This window comes from Lates calcarifer, linkage group LG10 (genome assembly GCF_001640805.2).
Source record: "Lates calcarifer isolate ASB-BC8 linkage group LG10, TLL_Latcal_v3, whole genome shotgun sequence".
Lineage (NCBI taxonomy): Eukaryota > Metazoa > Chordata > Actinopteri > Centropomidae > Lates > Lates calcarifer.
The window spans coordinates 8,672,665-8,689,396 of record NC_066842.1 but is presented as its reverse complement, the minus strand read 5'-3'; the positions used below and the strand labels follow the sequence as shown (position 1 = coordinate 8,689,396).

The 16,732-nt window shown below is 40.4% G+C and overlaps 1 long non-coding RNA gene across 1 annotated transcript in view; it reads right to left on the bottom strand.

Annotated features, from left to right (window-relative positions):
• Positions 1-3,702: 3,702 nt before the first annotated feature.
• LOC108888527 (uncharacterized) overlaps positions 3,703-16,732 on the bottom strand; it is a 53,539-nt gene continuing 40,509 nt past the window's right edge. The window contains exons 2-3 of the long non-coding RNA XR_007813959.1: positions 4,831-5,028; positions 3,703-3,823 (exon numbers count right to left, since the gene is read on the bottom strand). This is a non-coding gene — a long non-coding RNA (uncharacterized LOC108888527). The remainder of the gene's footprint in view (positions 3,824-4,830; positions 5,029-16,732) is intronic.

The window sequence follows — 16,732 nt, the reverse complement described above, 5'->3', positions numbered from 1 at the left end:
AAGGCCGCTCTTTAATCGTCAACATTCATATTTTCAGAATGAGTTCATTTAAACGGGGATCACAGCACCTGATGATGACCAGTCAGTATAATCAACAACATTTCTCAACTGAAACAAACCTAGAGGACAAATTAAACACCTGGCAGGTAGAGGACAGAAACAGTTTATGAAAATATAAAGGCTTGTGTGGAGTTGCGGTGACAACTGACTTGTTAAAAGTTGTATGGTGTTTGGAAAAGACAGCATGTCTCGAATGAACACAAACTCCAACATCTGTGTTCTAAAAGTGGATTTCTGATCACTTAGAAAAATGTTGAACACAAACTCTTCGGTCAGAGTTTGTCTTGGATTTTAAGTATTTCTAAATCCCAATTGAGCTGACCACAGAAGTAGCTTAGGAAAAGTCAACCTTTACCACCCAGAGAATGTCTGATCCAATTCCACTGACACAACAAAACACATACTTGTGAAATTAATCAACGTTATGAAATTTCAGCACACTGTATGATCATAGCCCTGTCATGTCATGGGTGTACATGCTTTGCTTGGTCCAGATTTACATAACAACATGTTTTGGTTTATTCTGTTTTACAAATTTCACACATTAAGATTTTTAAGAGCATTCTGTTGTGCTGTGTAAGAGTAAAAAAACAGGTTTGTTTTCCTGCACTAATCTATCACAACAACCTCTAATCCTCAGAGGATGTTATTACTCGCTGCCAAACTAATTAAGATCAAGTCCTGGGCAGTTTCCTGTACAAAGAGGAGGGTAGGATGCGGGGAGCAGGAGCAGTCTATTTCACAGGAGTTGAGATTTGTGTGTCCTGGCCTAGGAACAGCCATCTAGTAGTGCTCACACAGTATATTTTCATCTGTTGACAATCCAAACTCTACTTAAAGGACACACACTTAGTTGTAGACATTTCTGTCAGAAGGAAAAATGAGACTCCCTCTCTGGCCCTTGTTGATGCCCATTTGGCCACCTGCCTGTTTGTATCATAAGTACTACTCCATATATTTGCATTACTATTATGATTTGGGCTTTTCCCGTTTTATTTGGCCATTGAGTGCAGAGACACACTTGCTCATGTCCTCGCTGAACTTGGGGCAAACATTACTGTGTGTGAACTTTCATGCAGCGAATAAAGAATTTCTATTAAGTCCACACTGAGGCACCCATGGGATGTCATGTTGGATCATTTGGGGGGAAAACTTAATGTAGGCCATCCATCTCCTTGAAATGTAATGCATTGACATAAAAGGATCAACACAAATTTGATCTATTAGAGCCACTGAAAGTTTCTTCTCTGCAGCAGCTGCTGTGACCACTGCAGTGCAATGCACTTAAATATGAAGGAACTTCACTGCTGTACATCTTCTATCCACTTCACAGTTCAGGAGGTTGCATACACTATGAGCATGTAGTATGGACTAATGTGAAAGGGATCAGTCACAGTGACGAACCCATGGAGCGTCATCACCTGACTCTGCAGTTCCCCTTAACATTTTAGTGTCTTTCTGTTTACTGTTTTGGTTTAACTGCTCACAATGTTAGTGTTCTGGTTGAATCTCACAGCACAGAGTTATCATTTTCAGCCACAAAAGGCAGCTGCTTTCAGCAAAACAGCTCCAAAACACCCACTGCACACTGCCCGCTCAGCACCCAACGGCAGGCAGACAAAGTTTGCAACTAGCTCGTGAACTCAGAGGTACATTTCACAGCTAAAGAGCCAGATATTTCCCCTCAGGAGTTAACATCAGGTGGCCAGAAACACAACTCTAAATAAATGCTTCAACATGCAAACAAGTTCCACAAATCAACTTTATAAGATGGTGTTAATGTTGTGTTTACAGCTTGTTTCTGCTGCCCCTGAAGTGGCCCAAAAAACAAAAAACAGTTAATGCAGGTTTAAGGAGACCTGTGCTAGTGAGCTTCTGTGTGCCAAACACAAAGGCTGACCCTATCCAAACAAACAGAAATGTATCCACTGTCCACAGAGCACAGAGCTGGCTCACCCACGATTCAGGTACTCTATACTTCAAAAAGTAAGGGAATTTCTTTCCGCCAAAACACTCATCCCATTTGTGAGATTTCAGAAACCACATATTTGACTTTACTCATGGTTCATCACCAGGCAGGCCTTCTCTTACGTGCCTGACACGGCTGAACCGAATGGCTGATGGGTCGCTACTAAAAAGAGGGGGCAACCTCACACAGGTGACTGCCAGACTCTTGAGTTAACAGGAAAGAAATATTTCCGTGCTTAACTTGGCCAGAGGTTCTCAACAGACCTACCTCTGCTTAGTTTTTCTGTCCACATGGCTGAACACTGGTACTGGACCAGTATGGGAAGAGCCAAAGACTTCTCAAAAGCCTCCTGTGATGTGTCGGTTGTGACATCGCCATGCCCCTCAACTGTTTCCTGTCTTTCCTGGATGCCTAGGCTCTGAGCTCACAGGCCCCTCACTCAAGCGAGGAGTCACTGTTAGGGAGCGTCAGCATTAACCGTACTTAATGAATGAGGAATAGACAATCAACAGAGACTCAGCAGCACTCATGAGTGCAAGTGCCAGAGCAGGGAACATGCCAACAGCTCAGTGCATTCAGCATTTTATTGCAATCGTTGGCAGGACTCAAGCTCAATTTTCAATTAAGTACCAAAAAAGAAAAGGGAGTGGGTTTTATCAAAGCTGACAACAAGAGACCTTTTTGGGGACCTTTGTATGAGGTGCTTCCATAGACTGACATGACTGAGTTTGTAATTTCCTTACTGGTCGATTTGGGGGCTTTCTGGTGTCAAGTTATTTTAAGTAATAGCTCTCAGCTCTGTGTCTACTGCAGCCAGGACACATTCCCCAAAAACCTGGTACTTCAGCTGATATGATCTTATGAATTCAAACTTGAAAACTGAAACCTCCAGGCCTCACACGGTCTCGCTGCCTGAGTGGACTGCAATTTAGCTGGACCTACATCAGAACTGTTTGGTCAGTGGACTGGGAGGTGCACCATGAGGAAAAAGCACTTGTCGTCATGTTTACTGTCCTTCCAGGAGGCAGTCTTGATGGTTCGGCTCTTGTAGCAGCTCATAGTTTTGGGTAGTAAAACACCGGGGGCCTATCGATGCTCTGAAGCCTCACAGCGTGGCTCATCCGTGCCAGCGGTAAAGGACAAATGTGCCAAAGTCTGCTGGGTTTGGCTCTTTTCTCACCCCCTGGCTTCCAGCACCAATGTATCCAGCTGAGGTACAATAATTTGACACCTCTTAAGCAGCTGGACCCTTTAGCGTGACAACCACTGCTTTGTTTTATATTCCTGCGTATTTTGAACGCAATAAAAAATTACAGTCAGCAACATCTAAACTGTGTTTTTATCCACTTTGGACTTTTGCCCCTCCCCACCCCCTTCAATCTCCTTTATCCCTCCCTTTCCTATGTGGGATTTAACGTACACTTTGTGGTAACCTTGCTAAGTTATCAATTTTTTCTATGTTCTCTCGCACTGAATAAAGGCTTGTTTCTCTGCGCCTGCTTGTTAAGACTTCAAGGACAGCTCCCTCCATCTGGCATTAAGTATTCCTGGTGCCAGTGTCGGGTTAACTGACACTCCTGCACTTAAACTAATGGCAGCGAACAGTCATCTCCCATGAGGTGCTCACCTTGGAAAAAATCACCCAGTTCCCTCATCCCCAATCATAGTGGTGCTCTCGCCACCCACTGAATGAAACCATGGGCATGAAAAGAGGGATTGTTTCACTATTGAGGCATATATAAGGGCAAATGAAAACATGTAATACGCATGTCCTGTCTTGGATTTGCCCTCCTCCTGGGTTCAATGAGACGTTGAGAAGTGGGAAGAGTAGAACAGCATGCAAACAGAAAAAGACAGACTCAGCAAATTGTCATCTTCATGAGGAAGGAAACATGCAAGCTGATTTCTTGAGCAAATAAAGCAAAAATAGTCAAGTATTAACCAGTCAGATGCTTAAAAGAATATTCTTGAGAAAAGACACAAACACTCTGGTAACAAAGCATCACTGCTGATGAAGAATGCTCTTCTATCTTATTATTCAGTACTTAAATCTCTAGAGGGGAGCCTGCAAATTTACTGTGTGGTCATTTCATTGTGAATTATAAATTTTGTCCTGCACCTTAAATAATGTGCAATTTTCTTCTGCTTTTCTACTCGATTGAGAGCTGTTTCACATGTAATATGACTGTCCTGGTCGACACCCAGAGTATGTCAAAACATCAGAAGAAACTGCCAGTCTCAGTTCATACCCAGTAAAGACATTAAGTATATTTTCAAAAGTGTTTACATGTTTATGGTATTTTTTTACCAACTGTTCACCTTGTTTGTATGCTGCTGGGTAGCTGTATGACATAACAATGTCTCGCACTGAATTTCCCAGGACCTATTCTCCTTATTTTACCACATTTTACTTGGCTGTTTTTTGGACATTCAGTATTTCCATCCTAAGTAAGCTGTAACATAAATATCTTGTACAGGTGAGTCCAGGGCAAAGAGAAGCACCTCTCAGACCACATGAGTGCAGCATCACCACCCGTCCTCCTCTGAACCCCCTTCTCAATGGAAACCTTAACAGCTTTTTAAGAATGAAGAGGTTTTTCAGTTTGTTGCTAAATATAGGCCAGCCCAGTGGGAGGTGGCAGGTTCCAGAGCCATTTTCAACAAAGATGAGCCCCAGGTCCGGCCCAGAGCCTGGCGGGTGGTGACTGCCGGTGGTCCGCCTTTCTCTTATGCACCGGCTCTTAAGTAAACACTGCAATCCTGCGGTCAGCTACAGCATGGCAACGAGCGAAAGGACTCACTGTGCAGTTGCACACAGCTATGGTGTGTTGTCTCCTCTGGCCCACTCAATCTTGGCCCCTCCCCATCACTGAGGCCTGGGCAGGGGTCGTGGGCCAGCGACAGACCTTGATGTGTGATCCCAGAAGCCTGCTGGGAACTCCTGGTGGGGGCAGTGTTGGACTTCACCTCCTGGACCCCACTGACCGACCATTTTCCACCTGGAAAAAAAGTCTAAATTAAGAACAGTATCATGTTTACTGACATTATGCTAATTCATTGTTTTTGCACCTTAAAAAAAGGACCATGGACCATATTAATGTTAATAATGTAATCAATGTAATTTGACCAACAGTGAACAATTTAAGTTTATATTTATAAAAAGTTTATATTTCATCCATCGAGGGGAAATCAGAAAACAGAACAGATTAAACTGTAAATGGTTAATCAAGCAGATGGAATTATGTATTATCACATGCAAAAGTTTAGCCTGTTAAAGGAATAACACTCAGAAATATCAGGTTCAACCAGGAAATAACTGAAATCTGAATGTTTTTATCAGAGGGCCAGGATAATATGCCATTAATCATCAGGATCATATCCAATAAAGTGCCAGATTAATCAACACAGTGGAAAACTGACAGCCGCCGTCCTTATCCACCGAGGAAAATAAGGGGCAACAGGTAGGCCTTTATCCATTGAGCTCTGTTCTTGCATTGCTCCCCTATACACGCAGATCATAATTTGGGGAGTCTCAGTGGCTACCTGTAAGGACCACAGGGGTGGCAAATAGCAGGGCTGTGGCTTTCTGAGCTTCTTAGTGGTGCGAGCAGAAGGATTTACGGTAACTCTCAGACAAGCGTTCACAGCTTGGACTCTTGGCATGGATTCGATATTGTCCCTGGCTGAGCATCAAACCCACTGAACCTGAGGTCCAAAAGTACCTACACAAAACCCTAGGATGTTTGAATGATAAATCGCCTACATTTAGTGGCAGAACAAAAAAATATTGGCCTTGCTGGGGATATCAATTTTAATTTTAATTCACAGTGAGAGCGCCTACTGGGTGGCTTGATTGACCAGAGATCAGCTTTAGAGTTTAATTGACATGCTCTTCTCTTTCGGGTGAGGATATGAGTTTTCCTGCAAATTCAGCACAGGTGCAACAGTAGAAAGCAACCCTGCGGTGTAAGAGGTGCAACAATTGCCAGTGGGGGTGATATTGAATATCAACCATGTTTTGAAGTGCACTGACCAAGTTATCTTAAAGTTCATGTCCAGTCCTTCTGGGACACATAATTTATTTCTCTGTGTAACTGGACCTTTTCTCAGTGCCTGCTTTAGCCTGCCATCGCCAGCCCTTCTGGTTTTGATAAAAGAGAGACCAGTTCCATGAGATTTCCTGAGCCGAGTTCAATGATAAAACCATATGGCAAAAATAGCTTAAGAAGTTAATACATCTGACATGCAGAGAAGCATAATGGATCAATTCAGTAATCCATTCTGGTAAGAAGGATTAGCACTGAAACCAAGGGTGTTTTTGAAATCACTGGTATCATTATCTTCTGTATTACATTCAGGTAAAAGCATCATACACAAGGTTAAAGCAGTATTTTATTAATGTGCTGACTGCTGATGATGCCAAGAGGTGCTTTACAAAGCCGCAGGACTGAATTTAAGGTCAAAGAGGATGCACTGAGCCAAACACACCAACCGCCACCCTGGAGAAAAAAGCCATGGTGCTAATATTAGGGGGAAGACTGATTACAGTGCTACTATTAGGTTTTGGCGTCGATTATGATCCAAAGTAGCAACGCCCTCTGCACTTCTCTTTGGTGTTCATGCCCCTGGTCCTCAATGGCACACTACATGATATTATGAGGAGCCAGACCAAACATGCCGAAGCAGACCACAGGGTTACTCACAGCCCCTGCACATTCTTTTGAGGCTGAAATGTGACCTGGTCCTATTTTTCAGCAGCTTGTCAGACTCAGTGTGGTGCAGGGAGGTAAACTAGGAGGGAAAACTGTTGTCACCTTTCTATAGCTCTTACTTTTTCTGACTTACAAGATGGCAGACCTCAGGTGTCAAAATGAGACCAGACGGGCAGGGTGGATGAGTGCTGGCAGTCATTGCAGACATGGAAAGCAAAGATGTACTTAGAGCATCAGCAGCAGACAGTAAATGGAAATTAGTTTATTGGTGAAGCTTTGCAAGTTGACGGACACACTCTGGTAAAGTAATAAGTGTGGTAACCACATGCATTAAGACATATAAAGCCATATGTGAGACTGAAATTGAAGTGACAACATAATGATTTGGGGTAAATTCTGTGAAAATATGTGTAGCAACTGTACATGTCCAGCTGTGTGTAAGATGCTAAAAACATCACTTTTATGGATGATGTCTGCTCCATTTCCAAAACCTTTTTTTCTATATGCTCCCTCTATACCTTTGGAGGGCAAAGTCTTTGTTGGACAGCATCATCAAAGACTTGGACTGTAAAACACTGTCGGGCATTCAATATGTCCGAGCTTGTCATCAGATGAAGCTCATTTTGAAAAATGCTTGTTATGACTGCTGTTAACCATATCCACCCACTCTGTTCCCAGTGAGAGGGGACAGAGAGGAGGAAGTCTTTCAGTCAGTCAGGTCGTTCTTCATCTCAGCAGGCTCTCGAGCTGCTGGACGATAGACAGAGCTCTCAGTGAAAACTCTGCATGTCTTAAACCTGCTGGTGACACAATGCGATGGAGAAAAGTGGCAAAATGTTTTCTAAACAAGTGTGAATCAGATTAATGCAGCTGCACAGACTGCTGTAGGTAGAATACAGGAATAACTCTTAAACTGGCATACTTATTTGATGAAAAATAATGGAGTTAACGGCTTGTTTAACCCTGTCTCCTAGAAATTATGTTTATTACAACCAAACTGCAAAAACAAAAATATTTTTTTAGGAAATATGATCACTGGCTGGATTATGATTATGAGTCAATGATGTTTTTATTTTATTTTATTTTTTCTTAAATTAAATAAAACACTATATTTATTAACAGCTTTGGATTCACAAGGAGGTGGGCCTTGGACCGTCACACTAGAAACCAGGGCTCACAACCAAACCACAAAGTTTTAGTAAGTAAACATGAGTCTGACGTCAGAACTTTGTATGTATTACACTAGACCACAATCTTTCCTTAACCTTAAGAAAGTGCTGTGTTAAACATAACCATAAAACCAGTTAATAATGCTGTCTTCTCTACAAGTGGATACTGCACTTGTTTCTGAGTTGGACTCTGTGCTTGCGCTAGTAAACTATGTTTTAACATTTACCATTATCCAGCAATCACCAGGAGTGGGCACAGTGGCCACTGCTCATGCTGTGTTCATGTCCTGTGGGCCAACTTGCAAGCGTTTACATCTTTGGAAATTGGCTGTTTGACTGCTGAATTGGTCGTGTAATGATGAAAAATTTTGAGAGTTGAGAAGCACTGTGTTCATTCAAGCTGGGTTTAATTACTCTGAACAATAGACTTTGGCTGACATGAGGCATTTATGTTTGTTTGGTTTTCAGGCACCTAAGTATAAATAAGCAAGTTTTCTAGTAATAATTACAACTTGGTTGTTGATGTCAACACTATGTACAAGTCAGAAACTGGTAATCATGGTAACTGGTAGGACATGAACCCATTATCTGCAGAAGTAGCATAGACTTGCTTTAAACTTCCTTTAGTATTATGAACTGTTCATCCTTTAATGAATTCCTACATTTCCCACAATACCTTTTGGAGAGACAGAAAGACAGGAAACATATTTTTGTATTGTAGCTGAGGTGCATTATGGGTGACTGAAGTGGCTGTTCTTTCTCTATAATGGATTTCTCTCTTTAACACTGTTGGATGTTGATGTAAAATCTAAAATAAAACCTTGCTTGTTACTACTAGAATTACTGATTCTTTTGATTGACACATTTGTTGCTGTCACACTGCACGATTCAGTCAAATTCTGTCGATGTGAAGCTCTGCTGGACACTTTTTGGCCACTTATCTACAGGAATAAGGATCACAGTGTTTTCATTTTAAACATGAAAGACTGCTGATCAGTCTATACGTTGTTTCCAGCATACCATTACTACCAGTTCCTGTAGCTGCAGGTTTCCACCGGCCACAAACCTACACATTCCTCCCACCGAGCACCTCCTCATCGACCAAAACTCACTGTGAGAGTTTAAGAAAGGCCTTAACTCTCCAAGAAACACAGCCAACTTTACCACTGAAATAGATTTCAATAAATTTTAATTTCCGCAGCCACTTTCCCCGGTCCTGAGAACGTAATGAATTAGCAAACAAAAGCCTCAAAAGAATTCCCTCCCATTTCTCTTTACTCAATGAATTACTGTCAACCACATAAAGAAAACAAAAGATGGCAAGTTTATTTTTCTGTGGTGGGGCTGTTTCAACAGAGCGATTATTCACTGACACCACCTTCAAAGGTTCCTCAATCAAAGGTTTCAAGCACCGCTGATAGTGCTTAGCTACATTTGAAACATTACAGTACTGTGAAATTCATTATCACATTATAATTAGTTGAGAACTGAAAGGGCTCATTTTGTATATTTTATCTTAGGAAAAAAGTAACATCTGTAAAGTATTTGTCCAAGAAAGGTTTTAGTGCTGCAAAGCTGAGTAGCATTGTGTTTAACCATATGATTCCAAGTTACTAATGTGTTTATTGTTGTACATAAAGAAGCATGTTGTTCATTATGTAGCTGTATAATAGAATTAAATTATTATGGCAGCAAACACCTAGCATGTTTCTATAGCTCAGAGTTACCGCCAACATCTCAAAATTTTCAGCTACTAAGTGTGAGTGACAAAAAAGGTGATAAAAAAAATAACTGAATAAATATTTAAATCAAAGTATGTCACGTGTGACAAAGAAAAGCATCATATCCTCATATTTGAGAAGTTATTTCCAAGATTGAAGACACAATCCAAAAGCAAAAGCTTTAGAGGACCTTTGTGGGGTTACTGATAATCATTTATGCCTTTTTAAGGACTTTATTCCATATTCAGCTTTACTAGGGATCTTTGTGTTTTGCCAGTAATTTTAGAGCTGAGGTTAACAATACCCTTCAATCAGCTCTTGTTGTTGGATTTTTAACATTAAACACAGCTGGATAATATGTATTGACCTCCACCAAGTTACAGAGAGGACAGTCACCAAATGAATAAACACCAGTCCAGATGGTTGTTTGATCCAAGCTATATGTAAAGATACATGTAGTAATGATAGTTGCAGAAAATGAAACACCCGGAAGAGTCACAATTATTTCTCCGACATATTAATCAGCTACAACAGGTATGGATAAACATAGTACTAACCAGCTGACAAACATACAGCCAGTAAAATATGATCTGTCGCCCTAATCAACACTCAGCCTAATCAAGAGGGACTGAATAAAAATGCATCATGTCACCAGACAAAAACAACTCCAGAGGAACTATTAATACATACACAGTCTCTGACTTATGCACAGGTAGCTGCTCTTGTAATAAATCAAATAATAGATTAAGGAAAATGCCAATATGACACTGGAGACAGAGCTCACACAATTACCTTCTGAAAATGGGGTAACTACATACTGTACATTCAAAGTCCTGCACAGTCTCTGTGATGGGAAGAACTCACAACACGTGTATGCTAGAGGAAGGGAGGTAAACAAGCAAACAAATGAAAACGTTTGTGCATGTGTGAAATAATAATGATAAGAATATGGGAGTATGAAGAAACAGAGACGTGTGTGAGAATACATTTGGGTTTGTTGTATTTTGTTGTCCTGGCAGAGTCAGGCTGATTGCAGAAAATGCTTGGGTGTTTGTTTGTGTGTGCCTGTGTAACTGTGGGTGTATACTGTGTGTTTGTGTGTGTGTAAGTGGGCTGTGTGTGGTCAGGCTCGCTGGGCTGATCTTGGCCCCTGGCTGTTGCTGGCGTTCAGCATGTCTGTAAAGAAACAGCTGGAGGCAAAGCCAACACCGGTCCCGCTCAGGAGCTCAGCCCTGCCAGCAGCGACAGAGTCCAGAACTTTCCATGGTCCTGCGTCGCCATGCCAACAGGTCTTGGCACGACAAAGCTGTCCTGATCTGCACACCTGGCCCACCAAGAGTCCAGAATCACCTCTCCTGTCACTGTGTGATGAACAGGTCATTTACAACCCAAGTGTTTGTGTGTTTTTAAGAGTTATGGGCCCAGGTAAAGAAAACATCGTGGCAGTGGACCTCCTGTGTGTTGCCCTAATCAAACAGAGCTGAGAACCTTAGCACTGTAGAATAGCCGGGTTTGAATTTGTTCAGACTTGTACTGTGGAAAACCCACACAGAGGGATATTCAAAAAGAAACTGTATTATGGAAATGGAGCTCGATAAAGATTTGTTCTGTTTGTCTTTGATAGTGCCACAGAGTTTTGTGGTTTCAGCTTGAACATGCTGTAGAGGAGCAAGTGCCAAACCTGGAGCAAACAGGAATATCTAAACTGAAATGTACAACTTTAGGCAGCCAAGAGGATTTATTTGAATTTCAGTCATATTATGTGACATATTTATTGTGTGTAATGGTTTCCAAAGTGACACAATGCCCAGGTTTCTCTGGACAGAGAGGTCACTTGCTGGAGAAAGCTAATGCAGTTTCTATTTTGCTGTAATATTTCATTTCTCCATTCTTGTGAGTTGAGAAGAGAACATGCAAGTCAATTTTTCCTAAATGCCCAAATGTTTTTTAGGATTTAGGATGTCTACATTACATTAATTTGGCAGACATCTTTGTCTAAAGTGACTTACAGCAAGCAGAGCTGCTGTTGGTGGATCAAACCACCAACCTTAATGAGTTCCACCACCTGAGCTGCAGCCACTCTAACGGTTGCCTCCACCTCCATTTTCACAACTCTGAACTCGGACAACCTAATGGAGACTACCACATCTAACTTATTTAAGGTTTACTAAACATTTACTCAGAGTCAGCTCCAAGCTCATTGTTGTTATTTTTGTATTTTGTTCAAACAGAAAACCCCAAAGTTCAGTGTAAACTCTGCAAACAGCAGTTTGCATCTCACAGCTCAACAACCAATATGGCATATCATCTAAAGACAGGAGGCTAACCTGTCTGCCTGAGGATGCTTGGTCAACTTTTGTGTTTAATTCTTTGAGGCTTTCGGTGTGAATGCGTCAGAATTGGCATATTTCAATAGGTTTGATCAATAATCTTTTTATAACTACACGTGTATCCAGCGACAGCTTCGACAGCTCCAGCATTTGCCAGTAGCAGCAATTACAACCAGTGCAGATGCAGATTTTCTTCCCCCTTAACTAATTGATTGATTGAAGAGTAGGTAAAACCAAGATTTTCTTTGATTGATTACAACTCTAATTATCATTATGTAGCAGAACTTAATTTAAAGCAAATGGGAGATTAGGATGTTGGCCAATTACAAAATGAACTGTATTAACTGCAGCAATTAATCAATCAGTAGATATGCAAAATTAATAGCCAGTTATTTTGATCATTTATTAATTGTTTTCATTTTGCATGCAAATACATTAAACATTCACTAGGCTGCAGCCTATAAAATGTAGGGCTCTACATGAGTTGTGGGAAAATATTACAGACATGTTCTACAATTTCTGACATCTTATAGACTATGGGATTCACTGAGAAAACTAGTATTACTGCCTCATGATAGTATGCCTCCACCAGCCTGTTCAGTTGCAGTTAATTAGTGTGTGGAGTTATGGCCAAAAACGTGTTTTGCGAGGTCACAGTGACTTTGACCACCAAAATCTAATCTTCATCAGTTCATCTAGAGTCCAAGTGAACATTTGTTCCAAATTTGAACTAATTCCTTCAAGGTGTCACTGAGATATCACATTTATGAGAATAGGACAGACATCGTTTTGTGATTTAACTACAGCTATGTTACCATTAGGAAGCAAAAAAAAAAAAAAAAAAAAAAAAAAAAATCCTTGAGAAGAACAATGGTATCATCATGTCTGATCATACATGGTCTGTTTAGCAACACAAAAACAAAATAATCACTTTAACTGTGAGCATTAGATCTGTTGATTCTGCTGGGTACAGAACATAAAGACCAGATGATGTTGGTTGGTCTGTCATATTTGAATATGCTGAGTTTAACTGTAATAAACTCCACTGGCTGAAGGAGTGAAGGACATTAGGTTTCCATTTAAGTTGAATGATATTTTGTTCCCTGCTCAATGTGCTGAGCACAAAGTGACTGCTCTTACTGCTGAAACACTGCGTTCCTGGGAGGTATGTTGTTGAGAATATGAACCATGAAGCTCTAATCAGAACAGTCAGATTCAGGACAACCAACATATGAGCCCCAATGCCTTGGATACTGTGTATCATTTCTCTAGTATCAAGTGAAAACTGATAATTATATTATTCCATTTCAGTTGTGAACTCCTGGAGTACCTCTGATTACAGCTATGAGGTTGAGCCCTGTGGATACGACAGTTTTCTGTTCAGCAACTTATCTGTTGCTTTGGTCAAGTAATCCTCTGACAACATCTGGGCTGAAAACTCTGTTGATGTGTTCTTGAGTCAGTTGTGACTAGCTACTCTAATTCAATTATGGAAAAACCATTTCAAAACCTGATATTTAAGGAGGAAAAATAACGGGTTATGCACATCATAAAAATGCACATTTCACCTGGTGTATCTTGGCTCAACATTTTTAAAAGAAGCCAAACTTTATTGCCATTGGAGAAAAAGTTGTAATTTTTAAAGTGGTGTGTGTATGAGAGGGGATTATTTCTTGCTCTGTCTCTCTGAATTTAGCTCCCACCCATGATATCTAAGTCTAAACTTACACACAAACACACTCACACATTAGGGGTGGAGTACGGAGAAAAAACATGATTTGTGTATGGATGTCCGACATGCGAACATTTTGATTGATGGGCAGCTAAAGAACACAGGCCGATCCTTATTAGCGACTGCAGGCTGCCAGCTGAGGGATGCGTGGGCATGTCCTCCTTGGTAAGTGATCAGGTGTTTGACTCTGTCTGGTAGGAAGGAAGTCCTTATTAATGTTGAGGAGAAGGCCGAGGCTCAGCAACCTCAGGCATGCCCGCCCACACACACACACACACACACACACACACATCCAAACAGCACAGGCCTGCTCTCGCTGTGGTTCATTACTGCAGAGGAGGGCTGGTGCACTCTTACACGAAGTCCTGATTGGGAACAGATATCTACAGCTGTGGAGGTGTTAAAATAAATCTGTCTACATCTTCTACTGTTTTTACCCCCCCCCGTGATTTTTTGTCTTTTCTGGCTCTTGTTTAATAAAAATATTAATTACTAGATTAAGTAACTTTTTGGCCATTTGAGGGCAGCAGAACAAGGTGAAAACACAACAGACTGTTAACACAAAACAAAAAAATTAATCCTCTATTATCTCTGTTTTGGTGTCCACCAACTACAAAAAAACTAAGTGAAAAAGAGACACAACATATAAGGTTTTAATTACTGAGCTTTAGATGTGTTGGTAGGCAGATTTTATTATCATGTTGTGTCAGCAGTTTCTCTCTGATTGGGGGCATTTGCTTCATATAAGACACGACAGTTGATATTCACTGTACTCTGGGAGCAGGTAGAGATCAGTGGATTTTTAGAGCTCTGTGCTGAAACAGCTCCCCCCTGTGGCTAGAAATTACACTGATGAGAGCCGCGTGACTCAACCAAAGCAGTAAAATTGAAGGTCTTAAAGTAAAAACAAGCTGAAAGACCCTAAAATGTATATAGACGTAGTCATGTGATCCACTGTTAATACAAAATATTGATTAGCACAGCTGTAAACTATATCTTTAAACTTTAAACAACATTATTTTTGGGCTGGTGTGGGAATCCCCCTTTCCCTTCAACAACGTGGACAGAAAAGCCAGCGACCTGTGAAATGAACACATCACACCTACACAGCCACTTCACTCCCGCCATTAACACTAACTTTAAAGGTCTACAACAGCTCTTTCCCCCCTGTAATCCATCTGCACCACAAAGCTCAACTCTCCTTGGGGACAGTGTAACATAAACATATTCAGCATGCCTCAGTATTTCCAAAGCCACCCACACAAGCCATACCCCATGTGAGAGAAAGGGGATCTAGGTCTGAATCAGTGCTGCTTTATTTACAACTCTTACAAAACAAACTTTTAAAAGCTAATTCCCTTTTGCTCATGCAGAGGGGAGGCAATGAAAGCCTGGCCTTATGTTACAGGGTTGTGAGACCGTGGGCAGCACAAAACAAACAGTTGTGAGCTCTGCCTTCCTTCCTTTGCTTTACAAGGGGATGCAGATTGGAGAAATATGTTGGCTGTTGTGAGCAAATCCGCTTCATGGATTTAGACTGTTGGAAAACCACAGTCGGACAGAAAACAAGCCGCCTGGCCAGAGCCCATGTTTGAATTACACTCAGTGTTGATTTATCTCGTGCCCAGAGTATGTAATCGAATGTCTAATGGGTTCACTGTTCATTAGTGAATTAACACTTTTGAACATTTACATCATCAAGGCCGAGCACGTGTTTTCAATTTATGAAAGAAAAAGTTATTTTAGAGTTTTTGCTCAGAGGGTGGGGATATTTTTCTCCCTATGAACCATTCTGAAAAATATAGAATTACAGAACAAGTTTCATCAAACTCAAAGGTCAACACAAGACCACAACAATCTGAGAACTATGCCCTATAAAGATTTACAGGGAACATTACTAACAACTTTAAAAGGCCCAGTCTGTAACTGTGATACTGTGGCCCGTGTTTTGTAATAATATAATTCCAAACAATCTTTCATTCAGAGATGAGACCACAGAGTTAAAGAAACTGTTTATATTCTAGTATGTTTTTAAGAGACATTTTATTGTATCTATTTTCAGATTTAGCTGTTTCAGTCATCAAAAAAAATGCTTATTTAATGAAAATAATTGAGGATATTTGTAGCACAAATTATAATACATTAATAGTGGACACAGTTCTTATTTGTTCCTAGAAAAGTCAGCTGATGTCTAGTTTAGGTCTGAGGAGACACACATACTATATTCATGAGCAACTGTCCTCTCTCATGTAGTTAGTTTTTTAGTGCTACTCTCATTTATTGTGTCTCAGAGAGAGAGAAAAAAAAAACTTAAATGACCGAGCTCATGTAATTTTAAATGTCTGTCTGTCTGTGTTTGGGGAAATCTTCAGTAACAAAAGATGTGGCCTTCAGTAAAAGGACATGATGTCACTGTTCGCCACATTTGACAATTTTAGCTTTATAAACCAACTGGAAAGCATTTTCAGTAAAATAACAAATCCCATCTTTGAATATTGCAGATTTAACAGTTCCTTTTATAAAGAGAATTTGACTTAACAAGACCACATACTGAATCCTACCAATTAATAATAACTTATCAAACATGACATATTCCTTCATTATTTAGCACCAGTCTGTGTCTGACAGTGAAGTGTCTCCCTCTGAAATTTGTTTTGCTACAGCTATAAAACTTCATTTGTATATCACATTTGCCACTGCACTGACCCAGTTTCATCTCTCATTTTTTCTTCTGGATTCTCCTGAATGACGATTTATCCAAACTTCTCATTGGCATCTTCAATAAAGCTGTGTCTAACAATTATTGATTAACTATGTTCATTTTATTGATTAATTTATTACTCATTTGGTCTGTACATGGTAAGAAAATTTTCAAAAATGTCCATCACTGTTGCCTAGGATGATATTTTTATGATCTTGTTGTTTGTTCAAAAAATTCTGTTTACATAAGACAAAGAAAACCAATCATCACATCTGGATTAACATGTTCAGTATTTTGGTTTAAAAAATACTTAAATGTCAATCAGCTAATCTATTAAT